This window comes from Engraulis encrasicolus, chromosome 17, assembly GCF_034702125.1.
Source record: "Engraulis encrasicolus isolate BLACKSEA-1 chromosome 17, IST_EnEncr_1.0, whole genome shotgun sequence".
NCBI classification, from domain to species: domain Eukaryota; kingdom Metazoa; phylum Chordata; class Actinopteri; order Clupeiformes; family Engraulidae; genus Engraulis; species Engraulis encrasicolus.
The window spans coordinates 13,439,332-13,457,206 of record NC_085873.1 but is presented as its reverse complement, the minus strand read 5'-3'; the positions used below and the strand labels follow the sequence as shown (position 1 = coordinate 13,457,206).

Here is a 17,875-nt window from a genome sequence, read left to right as displayed (position 1 = left end):
AACCCAAGCAGAGCCCCAACTCCAAACTCCTGTGCTGTGTTGCAATGGCTTGGTAGCTCAGCTCGACAGGTGGTTCATCCTGTCAGAGTTTTTCATCAAATTGGGCTAGGAATAGTGTTTTTTTCATAGCCCATACACCAAGGGCGGGGAACCCATGTCTTGAGGGCCGTTTACGACCGTCTTATCTGGCCCCCGTTATAATTTAATGTTATGCAGTTTCACATGAAATACGCAATGAGCACACATAGAGTGCACTGCATACAAAGACACACACTCAGATACACAGCACACACCCAGATGCACAAACACACACACACATGCACGCAGCACGCACACATGCACACACTCACGTGCACTTAGACGTGCACACAAATATAGCGCATAGAGTTCCAGAGCATATTTATGCATCTTGCTGTCCGCGCGCGCGTGTTTGTGTGCGTGCGTGCGTGTGTGTGTACATTGTGCTTTTCATGAATTACATGCACATGGACATGAGCTGATGAGGGTTAACAGGACAGCATAGCGGTTATGGCATGGGGAGGAAAGGATAGTCTGAGATTCTTTAAGTATATAGAGATATGGCAATGTAATAGGTTGCTATGGGCACCTAACATGACCAGGTTCCGGTCTGCCTAAAGGGGCGTGTCATAATACTCCTGGCATTGAATAGAACAGTCCTTAGGTCTGCCTAAAGGGGGATTTCCCCCCCTCCCCTTTGCAATAATAGAACCCGGAAACAATGGGCCAACGGAACCTCTCTCTCTCTACTCTCTCTGGGATAGTGGTGGCTGCGTGTGTGTGGTAGTCCTGCTTGGGAGATCGAAAAAGGTCTAATAGATTTGTCACTTATCTGATCCAACCATTTCTGAACCGATACACTCAATTCTGCTGTATTATTTCAACACAGAGAGAGTCAAATTTGATTGTCAATGTTGATACGCATTATAATCATTTGGTTGCATTACTGTAGCCACATTCACTGTCCACCTGTATGTAATGAACATCCATCGAGTAGATTGACTGCAACTGTATGTACAGCAGATGAGTTACTCTGGGGAGGAACACATGGTATTTCTGTCTTGATTTCCTGTAGGTGAGATCTTCACCTCTGCTGATGGTGATGGTGGAGAACCTGACTGTAGAAAGGGGATGGAAGAAGAAGAAGAAGAAGAAGAAGAAGAAGAAGAAGAAGAAGAAGAAGAAGAAGAAGAAGAAGAAGAAGAAGAAGAAGAAGAAGAAGAAGAAGAAGAAGAAGAAGAAGAAGAAGATTATGAAGAGGAGATGGAAGAGGAGGAGGAGGAAGAGGAGAGGAGGGGGACAGGAGGAAGAGAAGTGAGAAGAGGTGGTCAGGAGGAGAGAGAAGAGAATACAAGAGAGAAGAGAAGAGAAGAGAAGAGAAGAGAAGAGAAGAGAAGAGAAGAGAAGAGAAGAGAAGAGAAGAGAAGAGAAGAGAAGAGAAGAGAAGAGAAGAGAAGAGAAGAGAAATAGAGATGGGAAGAGGTGGTGAGGAGATTAATGGTCCAGGGTCCCAGCCATAAAGGAGGTGGGATTCAGCTGAGCGGAAAATCAACTTCGTCAACACTCCCCCCACCGAGCTGCAAAGCACTGGGCTATCACAGCAACCCCACTCCCCCACTCCCCCCACCGAGCTGCAAAGCACTGGGCTATCAACCCCACTCCCCCACCCCCATCACCAAGCTGCTCTGGGTGACCTCATCAACACTTCCCACACCATGCTGTACCGCACCGGGTTAGCACAGCAGCAGATGCCATGGCCACCACATTAATCAACACCTCTGACTCTGGGCCTCTGCACCTGGGGAGAGAGGGAGAGAGGGAGAGAGAGAGAGAGAGAGAGAGAGAGAGAGAGAGAGAGAGAGAGGAGAGAGAGAGAAGAGAGAGAGAGAGAGAGAGAGAGAGAGAGAGAGAGAGAGAGAGAGAGAGAGAGAGAGAGAGAGATGTGTGTGTGGAATGTGACATAAGTTTATATATGTGTGTGAATGGTTACATGCTGTAGGCAGATTTACATGTGCGTGCGTGCGTGAATGTGTGCATGTACATGTGTGAAAAGGAGCATGAAGGCTGGTGTGTACATATCTCTCTCTCTCTGTCTGCATGTGTAAATTGATGGGACTGCATACATGTGTACGCACATGTAGAGTGTGTGCAATGTGTGAATGGGTGCATGGTTTGTGTGCGTGTGTGTGTGTGTGTGCGTGTGCATGTGTGTGTGTGTGTGTGTGTGTGTGTGTGCGTGCGTGCGTGCGTGCGTGCGTGCGTGCATGTGTGTGTGTTAGTATAATGGATGGGACTGTGTACGTGTGTGAATTTGTGCAAAGACAGGTGCATGTGTGTGGGGGGTGTATAATGGTGTGGGTGGGGGGTGGTGGGGCAGTATGATGGGGAGGTGATGAATAGGACACGTGCAGATTACAGCAGGGATACCCGGTCCCCACTTTGAAAACCACTGGATTTAAGTCAAACCAGAGAAATGTACACATGAGTAAGAACATTGAAATGATATATATTTTTTTACTATTTTATTTATACCTGTTTTAATGCACTGTGTGTGGGCAATACTTAACGGAGTGACTTACACACATCCCAAACCATTGCTGACATTACAGAAGCCTGTGAAACATGGAGGCTTTGGCCGTGGAGATTTTCTACCTTTAGTGAGCTGTATTTCCATCCATGAAAAACAGACAGGAAATTCAATTCTGTGTAGATCCCTTGGGAGCTGCTTATTAAACACGTCTGTTTGTCAGTCTCTCTCAGCAAGACACCTGTGTAGCCCCCCGCCGGCAGCCCACCGCCTTTACCATTTATCCACTAACGACAATGATCATGCGTATCGCAGTCCCACATCTCTCAGCCACATATGATGTTCCCTGATTAACCTACCTGCTGTGCCCTGCCCAAAAAAGGTGTGTGTGTCTGTGTGCAAATGGATGTTTATAGAATGAGGAAGGGAGCATTGAATTAAAGAAATAGCGGGATTTTGCAAACAACAATGAGCATGTGTATCACAGCTCCACATCTTTATTACTTATCCACATATCAGGATAACAAGAATGACCATGCGTACCACACCTTTCATATTTATCTGCATTTGAGGATAACCACAGTCAACACGTTGTATGGCAGTCAGGTCAGGGCTCTGTTTGTCACCTGTGACCTGCCGTACATGAAGCCTCATCCTGCTGCCATGGCCAACCGGCATGCGCCTCAGCGGTGCATCCAGGGATGCTGACAGATGGGGGACAAATCGGCCACTTGTCCCAGGTCCAGGGGGAGAAGGGCCCAAGAATTCAGTGCTCATTAGTGAAAGCCCAACTGGGAAACTCCAACTCCCATTGTCATTGTGACACAGCAGCACTCAAGTGTTCACTGCACACAAAGAAATTGCATTTATGCCTCACCTGTGCAAGGCCCCAATGGCGCCCCAAGGGAGCAGTGCGGCGGCCGCGGGACGGTACCATGCTCAGGGTACCTCAGTCATGGAGGAGGATGGGGGAGAGCACTGGTTAATTACTACCCCCACCAACCTGGCGGGTCGGGAGTCGAACTGGCAACCTTTGGGCTACAAGTCTGACTCCCCCTAACGGCTTACCCATGACTGCCCATTCCATGTATAATACTGACGAGGGCCCAGGGCCCTTTAGCATCGATGATATGCCATCTTCAATACTGATGAGGGGGGGCTTTAAGTTTACTTTGTCCGGGGCTCAGTCACAGTTGTCAGCAGCCCCGAGTGCCCCCAGTGACATCAAACAAACAAATCAGCCATCCGTCTTTTCTGCCATAATTTCCTCACGCTCAAACAAATCATGGCTCACGGAAAGCAAAGCACAAGGCCAGGCCACCGAATTAGAGACGTCAATTTGACATGATGTTCAGGGTTCAGAACTGGGTGGCGTTTGGACATTAGAGACATAATGCAGTGCAGTCTATGATGATCATAACGTGTGTGTGTGTAGTCCATGATGTTCCCCCGATTCCATGATTAGCCCACACCCTGCTGTGCCCAAAAAGTACGTGTGCTTGTGTGTGTGTGTGTGTGTGTGTGTGTGTGTGTGTGTGTGTGTGTGTGTGTGTGTGTGTGTGTGTGTGTGTGTGCGCGTTCGTGCTTGTGCACGCGCATGTGTGTGTGTGTGTGGTATGGAAATAACAGGATTGTGTGTCAAACTGCGGTGTGCTGTTTCTCTCAGGTATTGGTGATTATAATTAGATGGAGGCTTGGCCTGCACATCCACGTTTACTGTAAATAGGCTTCAGGAGGAAGAGGAAAGGTAGAAGGAGAGGAGATGAAAAGAATAAGAGAGAAAAGAAATAAGAGGAGAGGAGAGAGTGAAGCAAAGTAAAAGAAAGGGGAGAGGAGAGGAGAGGAGAGGAGAGGAGAGGAGAGGAGAGGAGAGGAGAGGAGAGGAGAGAGGACATGAGATGAGATGACAGGAGAGGACAGGAGAGGAGAGTGAAGGAGAGAACAAAAAGTACAGAGAGCATGAGAGAGATGAGGGAAGGACAGGGGAGGAGAAGAGAAGAAAGAAGAGGAGAGGAGAAGAGGAGAGGAGAGAAAATGACAGAAGAGGATATGATCAGAAAGAAGCAGGGGAGTTGTCATGGATAGACAGGGGTGTTGTCATGGGCCTATTCTCAAAGTCTAGTGGGTTTGCCTTGGTAGCGCTTCAGCCTTGAAGTCGCGCACTTGCAAGACGAGGCTCAAAGCCTCACAAGCATCTAAAACTATTGTGAATGGAACATGCTTGGAAGCGTGGAAGGGAACGTCATAGCAGTTCCGTTTTGGCCACTAAACACTTGTTTTCTACTGATTTTAAACTGTAAACACGATCGGTTAGCTTTATTTCTGTTGTGGGGATATTTGAAAAGCACAACAAAACTATGAAAATGTTGATATCAGTTCACAACAGTGCACAAGCTGATGACCAAGTTGTGTTGAGTTATTTGAAGCAGGCACGTGCGCTCCAATACGGCAGGGGAGGCAGTGCCTCACCAACCCTATGAGAATGATGAGATGCAGTAAATATGAATAATAGTAACAAGAATAACTATTGTTTTCGAGCATCTGCACCATAACTACCATTTGTGCAGTAGTTAAACAGTTTCAATCATTTTCAATCATTTTCGTGACCAAAATCGTAATATTTGCCCATTTCATGTCAAATTGCTCCCAATACGCTGAATTTGGGGCAACTCCTAGTTTGCCTCACGCCGGATTGCGCAATCCCTCGTTAACAAGCTTGTGCGCATGCGCCATTTTGCTCGTTCTGTGTATGCAACCTGGTAATATTGTATTAAACGTTTTTATACACTTAATAGAAATATGTATGGTGTGCCCTCATTTTCCTGATAATTTTTTACTATTTTCTACGTGTGATTATCATTTCTTTACTCTGAACGCTTTGGCATAACGCCCACTGAAAGATACAGTGGTGAGGCCAGCAGCAGTCTGGCCGCAATCTCATTCTGGCATTGAGAGTCTTGCTGGCAGTTACGTCATAGCGAATCTGAAGTTCAGTTGGTCGTGTCATTAGTGTTGGCTAGCTTGTTCACTTTGACTGCTACCATGGAAGTGGATTTCATAACGAAACTAAGAGCTTCAAGTAACAGGAATTAACAGGACAGAATAAGGTAGGAAATCCGTTTCCCCCCTGATGTGCTCGCCGAAGCACTAAGTTTACTATTTGGTGGCAATGTTGTTATCGATGTTGTCTACTTGTCTTCCGTCTAACTAGCCCTCACTTCAAAAGGAAAGCACCTGTGCTATCCTGTCACCAAGCTAACACCACTTTCAAAAATGCACACCTTTCCTGAATTCATGGTGGGCTGCCCGGGTGGTTTAGTTACCATAGGTAATGTGATGTGTGTAGATTCGCTTGTGTTTGTTGGGCATCTGCGTGTGACTGGAGTGAACAGTGTACAGAGCGAGGCAGCGAGAACAGTGTCTGGTTGCGCAAGTTACTTGTAGAACCTAGTAGTAAGCTAACATTTAGCTCCACTAGGCAAGCTACATCCAATAGAAATATTAAGCTAGCCCCATCTGTAAAATGTAGCGAACTACATCATTACAAGCTACTTCAACTAGAAATTCAAAATCACAGCATATTTGTATTATTTGGGCTGCAAAACTGACATCTGATATGTCTGTTGGATATGATAGACCCATATGATATTTTTGGCCATGGTAATATACCTATGGTCAATCAGCTGGCTTCTTTGCTCTCCTGTCTCCCCCCGGTGTGTGCGCATTTTGCCTAGTCATTAGTTTTGCGAGTTTGATTGCGAGTTTTGATACCGGTCTGATGGAGGTAGAGTGACATAGCGCATGAAAATGTCAATAGAAACAAAGGTGTGGACATTCGGGTGTATGATTTGATTGCTCGAGACATTTTTGGGAGATAATAGTCCATGGTCTGGCAACTAGCCGTCTTCCTCCCCTGCCTTCAGTGTGTGTGTGTGCGCGTGTGTGTGCCTGTCGCGTTTGAGAGTTCCATTGGCGCACGGCACGAGCATATGGCAAGCCGTTTTAACATATAATAGCCAGAATGGATATGTGTTGCAGTTGCGCATGGAAATGTTTTGTTTCTCCGATGACGTTTTTTTTTTTTTTTTTTTTTTTAGCTTCCCCAACAGTCTTGCTGTAGCACCGCCTATGTGTAGGCCTACCTTATGTTAAGAAAGCTATGACATATCACTGATTCTTGAAAGTTTGGCAAAAACTTGTCCCTGCAGTAAAATATTAATTCTGTTGAAAATCAACTAAATTTTCACAAACAAAATGAACCCAGGTAATGGCCAAGGGGTCTGTCACACGAATACACAGTTGTTTGAAATATTTAAGTGTAATTTTATTACTTTTCATGGCTATAAACCTGTCCACACCATGTAAAAACGCCTGTCCCAAGGACTGGCATCATCATTTCAATTGACTTAAAATACAAAAATCACTAACAGAATTGAACAATATCACCATGATGTGGAAGACCATATTAAAGTGGTTCTACAGATGTGCACATAGTGGATGTAAAACAATATTTACTATTATTTACTGATTGCTCAAAATGTGTCCAGCATATTGGTCACCACCGTCAGATTTTTTCTAAAAGACAATAAAATCAGGTATGCACAAGGTCATTTTCATTACTGAGGACCCCTTTTCAAACCTTTAGCTCTACTGCCTACTTCACCATCACTGAAGCTCCTGTAAGTTTATTATTTTGTGCTCAATTTGTTAATTTGTTTGGACACTGGTACTGTCCCAACCATAAACTGTCAACACCGTCGGGGGTTTTAATAGTATTGTATTACATTAATGTTAATAAATATAATTTTTTTCAGAAAAGGTATGAAGCACCCAAGAAACAGAGCGAAAATGAAATGGCTAATGTGAACAAACAATGCATAATATTTAAAAGAGTGTTTTTTTGTCTCACACCGTCAGATGTCACCACCGTCAGATTTTGTTCTGCTCATCATGTTGTTCCATATTTTACTAAATTGTGCTGGTTAATGTAGTGGTGTGGATCGGCACTGCCCTCACGATCCGATTCGATCACGATTCGGGAGGTAGTAGATCCGATTCGATTCGATTCTATTAGATCCAATCCGATTCGATTCAATTCTTCAATGCATTGCAATGCATTACATTTCTACTGAACGCAAAGCAAATGTTCAGCCATGATGAGGAAATACAAGTAGTCAGATACTGAGCAACAATTTATTGGCTGTTTTCTGTATCAGTCTGTATCAGTCTTGCAATGTTTTGAAGTGTTTTTATTTAATTTAACATTCATTTGCTCCCGAAATATCCATGGAAGTAATTGAAACTTAAAAAAATTGCCGGATTGATTCTGGAACTTGCTGGATCTGGATCTGGATCGTCCATGCCCCGGATCGATCCGGATCGCCGAATCGATCATTGTTGACACCACTAGGTTAATGAAACATTACTAGGCATGTTAGTAATAATTGTGATCCAAAATGATACTCTAGCCACCACTGAGGTGCATTTGGAGGTTTTTTTGTCAGAAAACCTGACGGTGGTGACATCTGATGGAGTTCACCAAAAAACACATGTTTTACGTATTTTTGACATGTTTTAAGAATATGCATACAATAAGTATCTACAGTTATGTTGAATTGTTAAAGTAATTTAATACAGTAAACATGTGTTTTTACTTCTAATTCTGTCTGCCGCTGTTGACAAAACAAAAAAGAGCCCATTTTATGAAAAATGTTAAACATGGGGAGCTTGGCCAATGCATTCACTGCACAGCCAAGACCTACATCTATGATAATACACCTCTATATTTTGGATTTGAACAACTTAAAAGCTGTTTCTACCACATTGTCAACAACCAGTGGCTTACTTCCTAGATAATCTAATGAAGTAAAAACACATGCTCATACTGTGAACACACAAAAATAAAGTGTTTATGCAAGATGCCATTGACTTGAGAGGGCTATTTATTTTGCTAAATGCAGGTACTAATTAGGCCACTTTCTCCACTCTCAGATTACTGTCACCACCGTCAGTTCTTAAGTCACCACCGTAAGAAGGAGTTTTGGACATTTTAAAGGAATGTGCTTACAAAATTTTCCTTAGGAGTTGTTGAAATATCAAAGTAATAGCCAATTTAAGCCTACACGAATATTTGTGAAATTACAAAAAATTGTTTGTTGTATTTAGGCGTTAAGTAAGCATCGTATGACGGTACATATTTTAAAATTAGAACACATGAAACAGTATTAAAATAGAACAAAAGTGAATTTTCAACATTTAAAGGCATATGTGTGAACCAAAAAATACACATAATCACTTAAAAACTCCAGATACATATGCAACCAAATCAATACAATTTTAATAACTTTTAATTGTGTCTGACGGTGTTGACAAAAAACAAGGTATGATCGGAGAAAAGCCTGATTTCTGAAAAAAAATACATAATGGGGAGATTGGCCTTGTGCATTTCTGAAAAGCCAAGACCTTAGTCTACGAGGATATACCATATAATTTTGTAATTCACTTAGTTTTTTTCTGTCAACATTACAACCTGTTTTAGCCACTTTCTGAAGAATAAGTGATATGAAACTTATCGGTAGGCCTATTTGGCAAATATTTACTAATGCTGTAGCTGTATATTTGAAAATCTGATATTGGAAAAGTCAGTGCCTCACCAGCCATAAAGTTGACTGCACGTCACTGATTTGAAGATATTCACATCTCCGAAACAACAACACATTTCCCACACCTGTAATAGAAAAAAAGCCTAGCGCGAGCTTAGAGATGTGAAGGATTCTGGGTATTTTGTCACGGCAAGGATGCTGCAAGTGTGGCCTTGGAAATGCTACGAATCGAGTGCATGGTACTTGGTAGATTTTGAAGCATGCTTCACTTTGGAACAGTACTTGACGAGTTGCGATGATGTGAATTCCGCGAAAAATGGGCGTTAATCGTCCTAGCAAGGCTTAAGCATTTCACATTGAGAAATACCCAGCGAGAGACAGGTGTGTTGTCAGGGAGACGCAGGTGTGTTGTGAGGGAGACGCAGAGGTGTTGTTAGGGAGAGACAGGGATGTTGTCAGGGAGACCCAGGGATGTTATGTTGTGCAGCTAGAAGGGATGCAAAGGGCAAGAGGTGTGTGTGCCCTCTGTCATTCGTGCATTGTAGTTGGTGTGTGTGTGCGTGGCTGTGGGTGCGAGGGAGCATGAGAGTGTGAGAGTGCATGTACAGTATATGGGTGTGTGTGCGTGTGGCAAATTTCTAGAAACTTTGCTGTGAAAACAAAGGTGTGTCTGTCATCATATGAGGTTATATGCTTGAAATGTTTGTCTGCATGTACTGTGTGTGTGTGTGTGTGTGTGTGTGTGTGTGTGTGTGTGTGTGTGTGTGTGTGTGTGTGTGTGTGTGTGTGTGTGTGTGTGTGTGTGTGTGTGTGTGTGTGTGTGTGTGTGTGTGTGTGTGTGTGTGTGCCTGCCTGTGGGCTGCCTGCCTTTGTGTGTGTGTCTACGTGATGCAGTCTGTGTAAAGGCCCAGACAAACAGCTGGTTAAGTGTCATTTGACACCTCTCCTCTCTCTCTCCTCTTTCTCTCTCTCTGACCTTCCGCACACACATACAGATGCTAAATATAACAGCTCCACTCCCATCAGTTCAACTGTGCTTCACAATCTGCACAAAACACTTCTACCTCATCCCTGAGGATCACTCTCAAGCATCATACTGCCCACTATTTTCACAGTAAAACATAAGTAGTACATTTTTTGACGGGAAACTCCATTAATTGACATCTAAAAAAATAAAAAGGCAGCATTCAAAATTGGTAGGACCTATAAAATAATGAAATGAAAATACTGTTGCAGTCCTCATCCAAGGAGAGACCTCCTCTATTAAAACAAAATGTCTGAATTCAAAATTGATAATGACAATTTAGTCACTCACCAGCACAAAAACAACAGGAGATTCGTTAAACTGTTATTTAATGATAAAACTGAATGTCTGAATTCAGGATTGATGACATACAAATACTTTTCACACACACACGCACACACACACACACACACACACACACACACACACACACACACACACACACACACACACACACACACACACACACACACACACACACACAAAGCCACACAGAGCGAGGCACTGCCAAATCGTGCAGTGTATTGGATTACGGCGGAAGCCAGTGTTTACGACCCACTGAGTAAAAGCATGGCAGACAAGAGAGAGTGGGGCAGATGAGCTGCCGCGGCTAATATGAGTTACGATGTTTAATATGAGTTATGATCTTTCTTAATCTCTCTCTACCCCTGAAGGCCAGCCATTATTTATTCTATTCAATTTCAGCCTCTCAATTCAGCCTCTGCATGTATGCGAGTATGTGTCTGAGAGAGAGAGAGAGAGAGAGAGAGAGAGAGAGAGAGAGAGAGAGAGAGAGAGAGAGAGAGAGAGAGAGAGAGAGACAGAGACAGAGACAGACAGACAGACAGACAGACAGACAGACAGACGGACGGACGGTGGGGATTTGTGTGTGCATGTGTCATGAATTTCAGCTTTTTATGTGTGTGTGTCAGACTTGTACGAAATTCTGAATTGAATGAATTGAAATTCACAGCAATGCCATAATATGAACACTAGGTGATGGTGTTCTATGTATTCTCAATGGGTGGTGTAGATTAAATTCAAAGAAATTCAAGGTAATGACACCACCTAGTGTTCATATTATGGCATTACTTTGAAATTCAATTCATTCAATTCGGAATTTCGTACAAGCCTGGTGTGTGTGTGTATGACAGAGAGAGCGAGAGAGCGAGACAGACCTACTCACTGGTAGTGAGCGAGACCACCCATTACCTATGATATTACCAATAATCGTATATGATCAGTTTGCTAAATAATTCTCACGTCAATATCCAAGTTTTTCAGTTTTACTTGGTATTCACAACAGCGTCATCCTATTTTCCTGCCTATCATATTGGCCGACGCCAACAGATTTGCTTTTAAAATATTTGCAGATCAGATTGGTATCACACAGATGTTGCAAATCTTTGTGAAGAGAGAGAATAATCATGAATTCATCCCATTCCAATCATCATACGCTGCAGTCCTCAAAGAGAACAACAAGTAAGGATGTACCTGACTGATGTGACTTATTCCAAGTGCTCACAGTCTGACAGAGCTTCGTACACAGTTGTTTCAATCACGGTGGGTTTAAGGTGTTAAAGGTGTGTTTAAGGTTAGCACCCTTTGTACTAAACGCCAAGTGTGCACCTCTTTTCACACAAAAATACATGTGCAAAAACATGGCTTGAGTGACAGGTTACAATTAGGAAGTGTTTTGGTTTGTCCACAGATGAAACTTGTTCTTTTACATATATATTTTTAGGGAATATAATTGTAGCCAACTCGTCTAACCACACATAAGCCTGTGAATCGCAAAGGCTTTAATTGTTTAATCGTTTTGTTTATAAACGAAAGTTTGGGAGAAGCGTAATGAAATTTGACAGGTCTAAATTAACACCAACTCTCTATTCCCTGCTCATCTGTCATTCGTCCATTTTTGCGCGCTAGTACAGGCACGCCTACCTACCCACCTGATTATTAATTAATAATTAATTAATTTCAGCACCATGGCCAGCGACCTTGCCCAATACGCTATTTGCTTTTAAGTCATGTTCCTCGAGTGCAGTGGTCCAGCGACCGCGTAAAGCACTTTGATGATTTCTCGAGTGCAGTGGTCCAGCGACTCCGTAAAGCACTTTCATGATCGGTTCGCCGCGCGGACAATCACAAGAAGCCTATTCTCCAACGAGAACCAAGATGTATGTATGCTTACATAGGCTAGTAAAGCTACTGAATTCTAATTTCAGATAGCGCACTTATGAAAGTATCAGTGTTAAAATTATACTCATGATACAGCTCATCTGACAGCTTCTGTTATAGACATTACCTTTACATGAGCACTTATCACTTTTCAGATTTCTATACCCCGACAGCTGCAGATCAGATTGGAACCACAATGGTGTTGCAGACCTTTGTGGTAAGAGTGAATAATCATGAATTCATCCCACTCCAATCATCATACGCTGCAGTCTTCAAAGAAAACAACAGGTAAGGATGTACCTCACTGATGTGAGTCATCACAAGGGCTCACAACCTGACAGAGCTTTGTACACAGTTGTTTCAATCACGGTGGGTTTAAGAGTTACTTTCAACAGTGAAACTTTCATTCACGTATCAATATTGTATTTTAAATTATCTGTATATCCCATGCACATTGTTACAACAAGCAGAAGAGCGGGAGCTGATTATTTCATGATTAAGATTCTGGCGTCCATTACAGGTTTCTCTGACACAAAGTTCAGGCATAGACTACAATTCAAAGAAATTGCCACATGTTAACTGGCAAACCACAGTTGTCTGGGTTAACATTTTGTTTATGCAGTATATAAATACTGGAATACTGGAATGCCTACACATTGGGTTTCTGAAATACAAACAGAAATTACTGTTCTAAAATGCATTCTTTGTGTGTTTTTTGGTATATCTTTCCCCTCAAGCATCTGCCCCCCTGGACAAGTTGTACAGTTCTCAGTAGGGAATGACAGGTTAGCACCCTTTGTACTAAACGCTAGGTGTGCACCTGTTTTCACCCAACAATTTGCAACAACATGGCTTGAGTGACAGGTTACAATTAGGAATTGTTTTGGTTTGTCCACAGATTAAACGTATTCTTTTACATAGCAGTCTTTATAGGGAATCTCATTGTAGCCAACTCATCTAACCACATATAAGCCTGTAGATATCAAAGGCTTTCCTTGGATCAGTTCATCAACAGGCTGTCACCATCAGACATGATTAAAAACCATGCCGATTTTTTTATGTTGCAAAATGTTAAGAAAATGAATCTCAAGACACAGTAGCACATCTGAAAACTCGCATTATTGACATTGTCTTCATATGAGCGCCTATCACTTTTGTTATTACTTTCAGATTTCAATTTCATGACTTCTGCAGGTCAGATTGGAACCACAATGGTGTTGCAGACCTTTGTGGAAGAAGTGAATAATCACAAATTCATCCCACACCAATCATCATACGCTGCAGTCCTTAAAGAGAACAACAGGTAAGGATGTACCTCACTGATGTGATTCATTACTAGGGTTCACAACCAGACAGAGCTGCGTACACAGTTGTTTCAATCACTGTGTTTTTATGATGTTACTTTCAACAGCAAACTTTCAATTTACTTATTGCTATTGTATTTTAAATAATCTACATAAACCATGTACATTGTTACAACGAGCAGAAGAGCGGGAAAAGTTTATTTCAAGATTAAAAGTTTTTCATTACAAGTATTTCTGGAAGGTTGTTCAGGAGCCTATACTACAAAGCTGGTTCAGGAGTGAAACAGGAAGGGTTAAGAAGTAAATGATCCAATTGTAATCAAGGATAATATTAACTCTACTGACAGCTTGCGTTACTGACATTGGCTTCACCTGAGTCCTTGACATCAGTATTTGGTTGGCTGCAAGTGAAGGCTTTGCACCTGACAACCAGAAAGGTTGCATCTTTAAACCCTCAAGGTGATGACTAAACCTGTAAAGGACTCTGCTGCCTTCTTCAATATGTCAGTAAGACTGTACTTTCAGGGATCATTTCTATAGTTATTGACTTGGAAATGTGTTTCGAAAGTGTTGCGTCTCGCTACTCACGATGATGAGCTGTGATGTCTCTCTCTTTGCGGGAATCAGAAAGAAATTAAGCTGTTTAGCTCAAGCTCTTTCATTGATGACTATTCCTGTCTTCCATCTGGGGTTGGGAGGAGAGAGGCATTATCAGAGTGAAGCTGATAGTGTGAAGAATAATGGCAAACTCTCTGAGTGTAGAACCTTACACTTCTGGTTTATTGTAAAACAGGACTCCTCAATGTTCCCCTTTTTAGGCAATCTGTAGACTGTAGTGTCACCCACTCGTCCATCCACACGCAAGTCTATGGATCTCAAAACTTTTCCTCAATGTTGACCCTGTTGGTCAACAAACTGTCACCTGTAGACATGATGCCAATAAAAATCATGCAGATTATTTTTTTGTTGCGGAAATTTAAGAGGATTGTAATCATGGTGGACTAAATCTCCTGACGGCTTGCGTTACTGACATTGGCTTCAGCTGAGTCCTTGACATCAGTATTTGGTTGGCTGCAAGTGAAGGCTTTGCACCTGACAACCAGAAAGGTTGCATCTTTAAACCCTCAAGGTGATGACTAAACCTGTAAAGGACTCTGCTGCCTTCTTCAATATGTCAGTAAGACTGTACTTTCAGGGATCATTTCTATAGTTTTTGACTTGGAAATGTGTTTCGAAAGTGTTGCGTCTCGCTACTCACGATGATGAGCTGTGATGTCTCTCTCTTAGCGGGAATCGGAAAGAAATTAAGCTGTTTAGCTCAAGCTCTTTCATTGATGACCATTCCTGTCTTCCGTCTGGGGTTGGGAGGAGAGAGGCATTATCAGAGTGAAGCTGATAGTGTGAAGAATAATGGCAAACTCTCTGAGTGTAGAACCTTACACTTCTGGTTTATTGTACAACAGAACTCCTCAATGTTCCCCTTTTTAGGCAATCTGTAGACTGTAGTGTCACCCACTCGTCCATCCACACGCAAGTCTATGGATCTCAAAACTTTTCCTCAATGTTGACCCTGTTGGTCAACAAACTGTCACCTGTAGACATGATGCCGATAAAAATCATGCAGATTATTTTTTTGTTGCGGAAATTGAAGAGGATTGTAATCATGGTGGACTAAATCTCCTGACGGCTTGCGTTACTGACATTGGCTTCAGCTGAGTCCTTGACATCAGTATTTGGTTGGCTGCAAGTGAAGGCTTTGCACCTGACAACCAGAAAGGTTGCATCTTTAAACCCTCAAGGTGATGACTAAACCTGTAAAGGACTCTGCTGCCTTCTTCAATATGTCAGTAAGACTGTACTTTCAGGGATCATTTCTATAGTTTTTGACTTGGAAATGTGTTTCGAAAGTGTTGCGTCTCGCTACTCACGATGATGAGCTGTGATGTCTCTCTCTTAGCGGGAATCGGAAAGAAATTAAGCTGTTTAGCTCAAGCTCTTTCATTGATGACCATTCCTGTCTTCCGTCTGGGGTTGGGAGGAGAGAGGCATTATCAGAGTGAAGCTGATAGTGTGAAGAATAATGGCAAACTCTCTGAGTGTAGAACATTAAACTTCTGGTTTATTGTACAACAGAACTCTGTTCCCCTTTTTAGGCAATCTGTAGACTGTAGTGTCACCCGCTCGTCCATCCACACGCAAGTCTATGGATCTCAAAACTTTTCCTCAATGTTGACCCTGTTGGTCAAAAAACTGTCACCTGTAGACATGATGCCAATAAAAATCATGCAGATTATTTTTTTGTTGCGGAAATTTAAGAGGATTGTAATCATGGTGGAATAAATCTCCTGACGGCTTGCGTTACTGACATTGGCTTCAGCTGAGTCCTTGACATCAGTATTTGGTTGGCTGCAAGTGAAGGCTTTGCACCTGACAACCAGAAAGGTTGCATCTTTAAACCCTCAAGGTGATGACTAAACCTGTAAAGGACTCTGCTGCCTTCTTCAATATGTCAGTAAGACTGTACTTTCAGGGATCATTTCTATAGTTTTTGACTTGGAAATGTGTTTCGAAAGTGTTGCGTCTCGCTACTCACGATGATGAGCTGTGATGTCTCTCTCTTAGCGGGAATCGGAAAGAAATTAAGCTGTTTAGCTCAAGCTCTTTCATTGATGACCATTCCTGTCTTCCGTCTGGGGTTGGGAGGAGAGAGGCATTATCAGAGTGAAGCTGATAGTGTGAAGAATAATGGCAAACTCTCTGAGTGTAGAACCTTACACTTCTGGTTTATTGTACAACAGAACTCTGTTCCCCTTTTTAGGCAATCTGTAGACTGTAGTGTCACCCACTCGTCCATCCACACGCAAGTCTATGGATCTCAAAACTTTTCCTCAATGTTGACCCTGTTGGTCAACAAACTGTCACCTGTAGACATGATGCCAATAAAAATCATGCAGATTATTTTTTTGTTGCGGAAATTTAAGAGGATTGTAATCATGGTGGACTAAATCTCCTGACGGCTTGCGTTACTGACATTGGCTTCAGCTGAGTCCTTGACATCAGTATTCGGTTGGCTGCAAGTGAAGGCTTTGCACCTGACAACCAGAAAGGTTGCATCTTCAAACCCTCAAGGTGATGACTAAACCTGTAAAGGACTCTGCTGCCTTCTTCAATATGTCAGTAAGACTGTACTTTCAGGGATCATTTCTATAGTTTTTGACTTGGAAATGTGTTTCGAAAGTGTTGCGTCTCGCTACTCACGATGATGAGCTGTGATGTCTCTCTCTTAGCGGGAATCGGAAAGAAATTAAGCTGTTTAGCTCAAGCTCTTTCATTGATGACCATTCCTGTCTTCCGTCTGGGGTTGGGAGGAGAGAGGCATTATCAGAGTGAAGCTGATAGTGTGAAGAATAATGGCAAACTCTCTGAGTGTAGAACCTTACACTTCTGGTTTATTGTACAACAGAACTCTGTTCCCCTTTTTAGGCAATCTGTAGACTGTAGTGTCACCCACTCGTCCATCCACACGCAAGTCTATGGATCTCAAAACTTTTCCTCAATGTTGACCCTGTTGGTCAACAAACTGTCACCTGTAGACATGATGCCAATAAAAATCATGCAGATTCTTTTTTTGTTGCGGAAATTTAATAGGATTGTAATCATGGTGGACTAAATCTCCTGACGGCTTGCGTTACTGACATTGGCTTCAGCTGAGTCCTTGACATCAGTATTTGGTTGGCTGCAAGTGAAGGCTTTGCACCTGACAACCAGAAAGGTTGCATCTTTAAACCCTCAAGGTGATGACTAAACCTGTAAAGGACTCTGCTGCCTTCTTCAATATGTCAGTAAGACTGTACTTTCAGGGATCATTTCTATAGTTATTGACTTGGAAATGTGTTTCGAAAGTGTTGCGTCTCGCTACTCACGATGATGAGCTGTGATGTCTCTCTCTTAACGGGAATCGGAAAGAAATTAAGCTGTTTAGCTCAAGCTCTTTCATTGATGACCATTCCTGTCTTCCGTCTGGGGTTGGGAGGAGAGAGGCATTATCAGAGTGAAGCTGATAGTGTGAAGAATAATGGCAAACTCTCCTAGTGTAGAACCTTACACTTCTGGTTTATTGTACAACAGAACTCTGTTCCCCTTTTTAGGAAATCTGTAGACTGTAGTGTCACCCACTCGTCCATCCACACGCAAGTCTATGGATCTCAAAACTTTTCCT

The 17,875-nt window shown here is 42.6% G+C and overlaps 9 non-coding genes across 9 annotated transcripts; 6 read left to right on the top strand and 3 right to left on the bottom strand.

The window, feature by feature from the left end:
• Nucleotides 1-11,544: 11,544 nt before the first annotated feature.
• LOC134468055 (U8 small nucleolar RNA) lies at nucleotides 11,545-11,676 on the bottom strand. The gene has a single exon (XR_010038695.1). It is a non-coding gene; the product is annotated as a U8 small nucleolar RNA (small nucleolar RNA).
• Nucleotides 11,677-12,531: 855 nt separating this feature from the next.
• LOC134468053 (U8 small nucleolar RNA) lies at nucleotides 12,532-12,663 on the bottom strand. Its single transcript, XR_010038693.1, has one exon. It is a non-coding gene; the product is annotated as a U8 small nucleolar RNA (small nucleolar RNA).
• An 883-nt stretch (nucleotides 12,664-13,546) lies between these two features.
• On the bottom strand, nucleotides 13,547-13,678 carry LOC134468054 (U8 small nucleolar RNA). The gene has a single exon (XR_010038694.1). It is a non-coding gene; the product is annotated as a U8 small nucleolar RNA (small nucleolar RNA).
• A 487-nt stretch (nucleotides 13,679-14,165) lies between these two features.
• Nucleotides 14,166-14,377, top strand: LOC134468112 (small nucleolar RNA U3). The gene has a single exon (XR_010038749.1). It is a non-coding gene; the product is annotated as a small nucleolar RNA U3 (small nucleolar RNA).
• A 458-nt stretch (nucleotides 14,378-14,835) lies between these two features.
• Nucleotides 14,836-15,047, top strand: LOC134468107 (small nucleolar RNA U3). The gene has a single exon (XR_010038744.1). It is a non-coding gene; the product is annotated as a small nucleolar RNA U3 (small nucleolar RNA).
• A 458-nt stretch (nucleotides 15,048-15,505) lies between these two features.
• Nucleotides 15,506-15,717, top strand: LOC134468106 (small nucleolar RNA U3). The gene has a single exon (XR_010038743.1). It is a non-coding gene; the product is annotated as a small nucleolar RNA U3 (small nucleolar RNA).
• Nucleotides 15,718-16,170: 453 nt separating this feature from the next.
• Nucleotides 16,171-16,382, top strand: LOC134468105 (small nucleolar RNA U3). The gene has a single exon (XR_010038742.1). It is a non-coding gene; the product is annotated as a small nucleolar RNA U3 (small nucleolar RNA).
• Nucleotides 16,383-16,835: 453 nt separating this feature from the next.
• LOC134468104 (small nucleolar RNA U3) lies at nucleotides 16,836-17,047 on the top strand. The gene has a single exon (XR_010038741.1). It is a non-coding gene; the product is annotated as a small nucleolar RNA U3 (small nucleolar RNA).
• Nucleotides 17,048-17,500: 453 nt separating this feature from the next.
• LOC134468108 (small nucleolar RNA U3) lies at nucleotides 17,501-17,712 on the top strand. Its single transcript, XR_010038745.1, has one exon. It is a non-coding gene; the product is annotated as a small nucleolar RNA U3 (small nucleolar RNA).
• The last annotated feature ends 163 nt before the right edge of the window (nucleotides 17,713-17,875 follow it).